The following is a 9,468-nucleotide window of genomic DNA, read 5'->3' as shown; positions in this document are numbered from 1 at the left end:
CCCCCCCCCCCCCCCAAAGAACAGTAACAGACTGGCATATGTTAATAGGAGTGTCACTAGCAAGTCAAGAAAAGTGATTCTTCCATTCTGATCTGCAAGGGTGAGACCTCGCTTGAAGTACTGTGGCCAGTGTTGAGCATCATGCTTTTAAGAAGAACTAAACAAATGAAAAAGTCCAGTGGAAAGCAGCAAAAAAGATCTGGGAAGTGACTTACAAGGAACGTTTGGAAGAACTGGTGTTACTTAGTCTGGAGAAGGGAAGACTGGGAGGTGGGTGAAGGTTAATAAGTCATAGCAAGAGTTGTTATAAAGAGGATGATCACTCAGCTGTTTTTTTGTAACTGCATAGGATAGGACAAGCAGTAATGGCTTTCAGCTAAGCAAGAGAGATGTATGATGGGTGTTAGGAAGAACTTTCTCTGAGAGTACTTAATCACCAGAACAAAATTTTCTAGAGAGGTTGTAGAGTTTTCATCCTTGGAAGTTTAAGTACTGGTAAGACAAACACTTGACTGTGCTGGTTTAAATAGAGATGGTCCTGCAGTGAACTGGAGGTTTGACTTGATGGACTCCTGAGGGCCCTTCCATCCATATTTTCTACAATTCTTTGATTTATCAGTCTGATGCATGAAAATTACTTGGGTTTGCAAGAAGCCATGGAAACTACTTCACTTCTCAGATACCTTTAGGAGGCATGCACTTAAGTAAGAGAGGAATAACGGCATTTTGCAAGTTCTGTTCTGTGTTCTTCTGAAGTGCTTTTATCCTCAAATATGTTTACTCTTCCTAGCTTCTCAATAATTGGAGAGAGAGTCACTCAGAGTTTCAAATTACTATCGGTATGGAAATATCATCAGATGTTTGTTTGGGTCTTCCTCCAAAATCATTGCCAGTGCTTTCTGAATAACTGGAAAAGGGAATTTACAAGAAATCCTTGTGAACTAAAATGCACCTCTGTATCATAACTTCATGGGGGCTGCTCACTGCAGTGAAATACTAGAATTGGTGGATCAAACCTAAGGAATCTTTTTTTTACAGGATCTTACTCCTGAACAAAACTGTCATTTCTGTATCTATCAGGGGAACTTCCAGGTAATGTCTTAAGAACCCTGGTCAAATTCTGATCTCTCTTTTGTCAACATGAGATACATTTAGAAACTGATTCTTCATCAAGCATCTATCTTGTTCCAGAGAAGGTAGTTCAGCTCTATAGAACCAGATTGTAATTCAGCCTTGTAAAATGTACACGAGACCGATCACAGACAAAGCTCCGGACACTCTGGATATATTGTGTTGTTCTGATTGTAAATCTATATTTTTTCCCCTCAGAAAGAATGATTAGAATTGCACTTGACTTTTTTATGCAGGATAAACTATAATCAGGCACCCCCTGCAGTTCTGACTTTTGTAATTTCAGTGTACTTGTTCATGCAATAAAAATACCAAGTCAGAATTTTTTAAGTGTAGTTTTTATTTTGGTATCTTTTATCTCATTAACCATTTAGGTCTTTCTGCATCACTTTATTCTCCTGTAGGATTTTGTAAGTACAGTAGCAATTCAAGGTCTTTTATTTGTAGTTATCGAGTTATACTCAGAGAAAAATTATTTTTTCCAAAAATTTAACCTGAAAATGCAATGTTGACTTGTGGCCTGGGTCACCCTATAACCAGAACAATACGGTACATATAAAATGATATTATGAGTTTTAAAATTTAAATCAGCAGCCTGTTTCCTTTACTACTTCTACCCCTGTCCATCAGCACTTGAATTCCCTCAACAGTCAGCAAACCAGGGTGACTTAACTTCCTACTCGTTGAAATATTTTCCATCTTCCTCAGTCTTCAACCAGTGCTTTACCTGACAGACTTTTCAGTATATGTGAAAAATTAGGCCCAATAAACTTGTAATGTCCAATAATGATAGATTGACATGGGTCACTTAAGGATGCTGTCATAGTTTCAGGCCTTACATTCTCCTCCCCTACTTAATGAGTGCATTCAAGTCAATATACTGACAACCACTTTTCCTCATTCTTGTGTCCCTGTAACAGGGTTCAGCTGCAGAGGTGGCTGTTATGCTCCTGAAGTTTCCTCAACCATTATGCACTCCATTCTTTTTGTATAGTCACGCTTCATTCTCCTGCCATACCTTAATGTATCTAGCTTTTAGATAAAGGAGGCTTCCCCAGGGCTTCCCAAACCTGATCATCTTCTCATGACCACAAACCTCCAGATTGCCACAGGCTGTATTCTTCATGCTGGCATTCAGGAGCTGCAGCTATCCTCCTTAGACAGTGTTCCCTCAGTGGCCTCCAGGCTCTCCTGCCTGCTCAGCTTGGGGCCTGGGCTTATATCCTTGCTAAGCCCAGCCCCCTTCTGGGTCACATGGCTCCTGATTTCCCCCAGCCACACTTGCAGCCTGCTTCTTCTACCACCTGCCAGCTCCTAAAGTAGCAGGAGCAATAAGCCTCCTGCTACAGTCACTCAATTGTCAGAGTAGGTCTAACCACATCGCTAGACTAGTAAACAATTCAGATGCAAAAGTTATTAAAGGCTTTAATAGTCTTCTGCTGATTAGTGGCAAGTAAGTAGATATGTAAGTAGAGTTGTCAGTCATTGCAGCTCTGTTAGGTTTCTACACTGTCACATGGTATTCTTGTTGCATGGTTCCTGATTTTACTTCGTATGTGTTGGAGCCGTTCTTCGAGATGTGGCAAGTACGTACATCTAAGTATGTATAAATCTGTTTACCATATGTACATGTGGAAACAGCAATATTTGAATATAACTTTAGAGTAGGGGCATCAAGCTTATTTGGCTGCATGGACTAAATCTGAACTATGGGGCTTCTTGCAAACTGGACAAGCAGTATTGAAAGCATTAATACCCATGGTTGCTGGAGTTGCTGTATTGGTACTGCTCCAGAATCCTAGGGGCTTAATACAGCTTCCACTAACTTCCCATCTTTCCCCCATTGTTGTTTTTATTTATCCAAATACAAGACAACCCTGAATTTAAAGCAGCCTCCCAATAATTCAATTCTATATATGGAAAATTTATAAATTTATTATAATTCTCTTTGTATACAATCTAATTATTGGAGAATCAGCCTAAATTCATCCCCCCTCGCTACTGCTGACAGTGAGGGAGAGGTAATGAGGGTGGCAGTTTGATGGGCAGATTGTGGAGAAGGCAGTAATGGTTGGGGGGGCCTGTCAGGGCAGTGGAGGGAGCAGTAGGGGGCAGGCAGTGTGGAAGTTGTAGAGGAGGCAGAAAGCCCTTGCCCCCTGCCACCTGTTCTTCCTCCCCCGCCATGCATGCGCGCACACACTTATCTCCCCCTTATGCGTGCCCCCCACAGCCTTGAGTTCCTGCCCCCACCTTCTTCCTGTCTGCCTCCCCCCGAAGTCTCTACCCCTCTCTACCTTCCCCCTTAGCTTTGTTCCATGCCAGCAGGCTTTGTCCACACTGCAGTTTAGAGGCACTGAGCATGGCCCCAGCCCAGTCCTGTGCACAGAGCTGACACCACTGCAAGAGCCATGCTCCAGGCTTCTGGGAGGGCAGAGCCTGCTGCTGGCATGGAGCAAAGGTAAGGGAGAGTATGGCAGAGGAGAGAGAGAAAAAGCAGTATCGAGTGGGGAAGGGAGGCACACAGGGCAGCCAGGAGGGCAGGCATACTGATGCAGTGACTCCAGGAAATGTGGTGCCATGTTCCATGGGACAGATCTAAGTCTCAGAAATGGATCATCCAGGCCATGAGAAGCCACATAGACTATGCATTCGATATCCCTGAACAAGAGCATTCAGGGATTTTGTTTAGGTATTTTGGGGGGAGGGTTGTTTTTTGTTTGTTTTTGTATTGTTCTCTATTTAATTAACTATAAGGAGTTAACACTTGGATCACTGCAGTATAGATTTTAAGCCAGAAAGATGTGAAATTCAGTAGAGTAGTACCTGAGTAACTGAGTATAATTTATGAAGTACAGCATTTAATCTTTTGTAAGTTTCTTCAGTAGTTATAGTACATGCTGAGTGCTAAAATGCAAAATAAGAACAGAAGAACTCTAGCTTTCTAGTTTTTTCCTCTCCATGCTTCACGTGTCACCAGAACTAATTGTCATCGCTTTTCCTTTGATACCATATGACTATTATGTGGCACAATGGCTGATCTAGAGTAGTGATGATAAGCTGAAATGTGGTAAATGCAGTAATAGTGCATCCCAGGCCTTCTCAAAATCATGGAAGTACAGGTGCAGGGTGAAGGGTACATCTGCAGTTGCTGTATATTGCTGCATCTTGTTTAGCAATCTATTGGCTTGAATTTTTTTTGTACAGTTTTGGGGACTGCTACAGAAGAACTTTTTATTATTTTATTTATGTGGCAGATATTGCAAATGGATCTGTCAAGGTTCTATGCAGACCATATTTCCATGGACTTCATTTTAACTTCCAGGTCCCTTCTGATCATTGATTTTCCCCCAGGATTGATTCATAGTTTGAATGAAAGGTTCTCCACCGGAGATGTGGAATACTTTTTCTTTCTCTTCTATTGAGGAATCTCAAGCAAGCTAACGTCTTCCAGTACAACTGCAGCCTGTCACTGGTAGTGATTGGTTGTCCAGTGCCTGCCTCCTGCCTGAAGTTCTTCATACCATTGTTTTAGTTTTTATATATGGGGTAGAGATTCTAGAGTACAGCACCTACAGAGCAGATTTTCAGAGATGGAGAGTGCATGCTACTGAAATAAAAGATGTGACTTAAGCTTTGCTGCGATGCAGAAAGTAAACGGGGAGAAACTTCTCCTGCATACTCTCCCAGACAGAAAAGTTTTATATACTGTTTGCTTTACAGGCCCATCTGCCGCAGTGCAGACGAGGCAACCATGAAGAAGACTGCTGACTCTCAGTGCCAGGTCCAGATGCTCAGAAGCAGAAGAAAGAGGCAAGGGATGATCTGCTGATAAAAGATGCACAGGGACTTTGGCAGAAAGTCTGACTGCCTCTTCAAGCCTCAAAGAGATGCTGGAGCGTGAGTGCACATACAAGCTGGGAGAAAGCAGAAGATGGTATCCAGTACTTGAGATCATGCCAAGGGGATGGAGGAGCAAAAGAGCCAGCAGCAGATGGACCTTTTTTGCATGTTATATTTGATGGCCAGCAGGTACTAGAAATGCCCCATCAGGCCTGGCCTCAGTCATGGTCATTATATTACCAAATCCTGCTGCCAGTAATCTTTTGGTGGAGTGTCCGCATACATATGGTCATCTGTACCAAACAAATGGTGTATCCCAAATTATATAGGAACATCAGAGGATTAACAAGTTAGCTTGCTTATGTGCATATAACCTTTTAGGTTATGGATTGCTCTTGGAGAAATTAAGAGCTGGTAGTGTTTATTTGAATAAATTATTTTGTCTGGTACTACAAAAGTATTTTAGCAAAAGGAGAGGGTGAGAAATTTCACAACACTTGACTCTTTTTTTCTAATGCAGTATTGGCTTCACAACACATACACAAACAGATTGTCTGGCTCAAGGTACCTGTATGAACATCTAATTCTTTTCCCCCCTTCCCTCATTTCCTTTGCAAGCTAAAGTTTGGGAGAACACAAGGTGCCCTTTACTTCCTTAGTTCTCCTAACCTGGGGTATTCAACCTTTTTTAACAAATGTACCCCTTCTGTGGCAGCAGCTAGCTGCGGTGGGGGGGGCTCACGTGTGGAGGCCACTGCTGCCCCCCCATCCCCACGTCTGTCCCATAGGGGTCCGCGTACCCTCAGTTGACAACCCCTGTCCTAAGCCTAAGCCAAAGTTTGCCAATGTTCTGGCTGCATATAGTAAAACAGGACCATCATCTTCCCCGATCCTGGCAAAAAATGTTCCCCCTTTCCCTCTTGCATATTGTGTAGAGCACAGTAAAATCAATTGTGCATACACTGCATTCCAGATTATTTTTAGACATTACCATTTGGCCTTCAGTAGGAAAAGTGACGATTCCACCACCTTCCTTCACTGTTCCAGGAAGTAAATGAAACTTTTGCCAAATATTTCTAATTAGGGTAGCTTTTCATAAGCCAGGACGTGAATGAGGATAGATTGTATCTCCCAAAATGCCAGTGGGCACACATACTTCCTCACTTATATTATTGGAATGGAATACATTTCCAGTTTGTCCAGATTGAAAAAGGGTGAGTCTTTGTGTTAGCATTCTGCCCCAGTGCTAATCATTTTAAGCAATTTAGTACTAACTCATATCCTACTCCAGAGCATCTACATGGCACAGGAGATTGCATAGCTCTGAAAAACCTGCATTAGATGTTTCTGCTTCTGCATGCTGCATAATTTCCTCAGCAAAACATGGTGCTGTCTCCATATGATTTCAGACCCCTGCATGAAGCCAGTATTCCATAGGGTTGGATACCTCCCTTTGTTCTGCAAGCCTTGATGCACTACAGTAGAATATTGCCTTTACTATAATGTAATCATGTGTTTTTGTAGGGGGTGGAAGAAACAGATGATGCGTCTATGTGCTATCCATTACCCGAGAACATTATGGGTTGCCCATTCAATTCTTGCTTCTGTTGTGGGTTATTTGCAGTCTCTTTCATACCTGGGTAAGCCAAAGCAATATGGTTTTGGTTTACTGATGTCAAAAAACCCAGTGTTTTACTTTAAGATGGCATGCCTCTGTGGTCAGTGCACTGCATGTCCAGAAGAGGCATCATGTTAGTTTGACCCGGCTCACCCAACATCTGTATAGGTTGGGTGCTTCAGCACCCAACCTATACAGATGCTGCAGAGCCACGTTAAACTAACACACTTCCTCTTCTGATAAAGCACTGTTTTTTGGTTGGTTGGTTGTTTTTTTTCCATGTCTGTCAGCACCCTAATTGTCTAGCAAACCTACAGTACCACAGTTGATTTGTTGCTACCAAATTCATTAGACACAAACCTGTGCTAGTCTGAGGTAGCCAGCTGCCAGACAGCAAAAGTAGCCTGCTACTGGAATGTCATCTTTCAACTGTGTGTCCTGCAATGAAAAGCTGGGATTACTTGGACCTGTGCTGCTTTCATCCTTTGGAAGTTCTAGCATTAATCATGCTAGGCATACAGTACAATTAAGTGCTACTGCATGTCCCACTCCAGAACGTCTGCCTGGCATAGGGTGATGGCCCAGGTCTGAAAAGTCTGCATTATATGTCTGCATGCAGCCTACATAATTTCCTTAGCAAAAGATAGTGCTGTGTCTACCCGGTCTCAGACTCTGCTGCCAGAATGATGGTGATATTGATGTCAACATTTCAAGGTACAAACCCCAGTTTCACAATAGAATGGAAGTCATAAATACGGAAGTCAAAATAAGGTACAGTGTTTAGTGTTGAGCAAATACTACTCCCAACCATGTGCTCAAATTGGACGGAAAAAATTGGTACACACACACACACAACGTAAGTCTGAAAGGAGCAGTTCTGAGTAGCATAGGAAAAACAGCCAGAAAATATGTCCTTAGAAGGCATTATCTTTCATGTCATTAAGTACAGCAGCAGTGTGCCTGCAGTAACTCAGATGTGATTTGAACTACCCTTTGCAATGTGGATGCTTGCATTTGAGCTAAGTGAAAATAAGCCCAGAACCCCCCACTTCCATTGTGTCCCATCATTTTGTGTCCTCATCCCTTCAGTTCCATTGGCCAATGAGAACCAATACTTTGTAACTGCAACTCTTGCATAGACCAGCTATTTCTCTGCAGAACATTGCCAAATCAAGAACCACTTGCAAAGAACTGCTTGCTATTAGATTATTTTCAGAAAAGGAGAGGCAGCTGCAAAAGAAAGAGCTAATTGAGAAAGTCTTAGTGGAGCACCAGAGTACTCCTTGAAGCAGGCAGGATCAGCAGCAGCCCTCCAAAAGGACCAGCTCAGGAAGGAGGAGGGAGTATTCCCAAGGTGGGACCTGAATGCAGTTATCAGTTTGGAGTTTGGTTCTCACTAGGTGTTTTGCTGCTGCTGGGCAGAGGTTCTGAATACCAGCCACTTCCTTTTTGCATTTTGAGCCTGGACAAAACTACTGTTGATTGAGTAGGAGTAGGATTAGGCCTTGTGTATGCATGTTATTCTTTTCAATTGCTTACACTGCATTTATGTTGATAAGAATGGTCTGCTAGAAAAGAACTTCACTGTTTAGAAGTGAATTAAGTTTTTGGTCACAACGGAAGACTAAATCCTGGCCTTCTTTTTGGAGAGGAGGGGGTTAAAGAATAAGGATAAAAGAGTTTAGTACAGAATGTCAGCAAAAAGAAGAAAAGCTACAGAATATATCAGGGCTGCTGTTTTACATGTTAGTTAGAAATTGGCTCTGTATAGTATTCTATTGGATTTGGACAAGAAGAATCGGATTCAGGTCTTATTGTTCTAGTAATGCAAGTACCCTCAAAATGACATATAATAATTTGTGTTTGCAGGTATTTACGTATATTTTAGTGACAGGAGGGAGTGCATGCAAGTACTTGACTGAGATTTGTGTAAAAAAAACATTTATTTGAAATAACATAAGAAATGAAATGGGAAGAGATAGGGGGATAGGAAGCTGGCCTACTTGATCTTTTGTAGACCACAGTTCTAAATGATTTAGTAGGCACAGGGGGTGGTTAAATGGAAGCAGTTTTTTTCATAGTTAATTAAAATGAAACTAACAGAATGACTAGAGATGGCCAAAGAATCCCTTCTTGATTGCTTTGTAATGTGAAGAGCCTCCTGTTTCATGCTACAGATCCCCCATTGAGGCTGGATTCTCTGTCTCCTATTCCAACTTATTCTTCTGCAATACTGCCCTCTGTTTCCCAGCCATTTGTCTTCATCTGACACCCCTCTGTTCCTCTTGCTGCAGGAGGAGTGTGAGATACTAGCTACACATCACCGTTGCATGCTGGCTAGCTGCTGAAGAGATTTCAATCTCAGTCAAAATCACTTTCAATTAATGTTATTTCTTTGGAATTTGCAATGGCATCCTGTTAATTATTTAGTTGTTAATAATCTTTCTAGAAAAACAGTGTAGACGAGACTTCTAATTTTAATATAAAGCAAGTTGATGAAAATAAATTTTCAAAGGCCAGTATGTCAAGCTTTTATATATCATGACAAAAATTAAATGGGTATATCCCTTTTTGTTGTTATTTTTTTTTTCTTTTTACTTTCAGGTCCTTCTTAATATCTATAAATAGTTTTGTAGAATAAAGTCCTAGTTTCTACGAGTCAGTATAATAATAAACAGTCTCCTACCTCTTTGTGCATAGGTCTTGTCTACCTTTTGGATGGAATATCCACTGTACTCAGGTGTCTGACTATATTGATTTATAACAGTGGTGCTCAACCTTCCAACCCCATGGGCTAGATGAGTGGCATGGGGCCATTTCAGCCAGATCCATTACAGGGTTAATCTGCAGGTCAGATACAGCGCACTGGCCTGACCCTG

The 9,468-nt window shown here is 41.8% G+C and overlaps 1 protein-coding gene across 6 annotated transcripts in view; it reads left to right on the top strand.

Annotated features, from left to right (window-relative positions):
- The window catches only part of PKP4 (plakophilin 4), a 245,731-nt gene that overhangs the window by 22,326 nt on the left and 213,937 nt on the right, over window positions 1-9,468 (top strand). Inside the window, exon 2 of one of the 6 annotated variants that reach the window (XM_019522360.1) lies at window positions 4,852-5,028. The exons of 3 other annotated variants lie outside the window; for them this stretch is intronic. The gene's annotated coding sequence lies outside the window, so the exon portion shown is untranslated. Of the gene's footprint in view, window positions 1-4,851; window positions 5,161-9,468 lie in introns of those variants that run through there. 2 more of the 6 variants (XM_019522359.1, XM_019522361.1) reach the window with 2 other exon arrangements.

This window comes from Gavialis gangeticus, unplaced genomic scaffold (assembly GCF_001723915.1).
Source record: "Gavialis gangeticus isolate Ggan-Ray unplaced genomic scaffold, GavGan_comp1, whole genome shotgun sequence".
Classification (NCBI taxonomy): domain Eukaryota; kingdom Metazoa; phylum Chordata; order Crocodylia; family Gavialidae; genus Gavialis; species Gavialis gangeticus.
The sequence above is the reverse complement of the archived record's forward strand: the minus strand, read 5'-3'. Positions and strand labels throughout refer to the sequence as shown.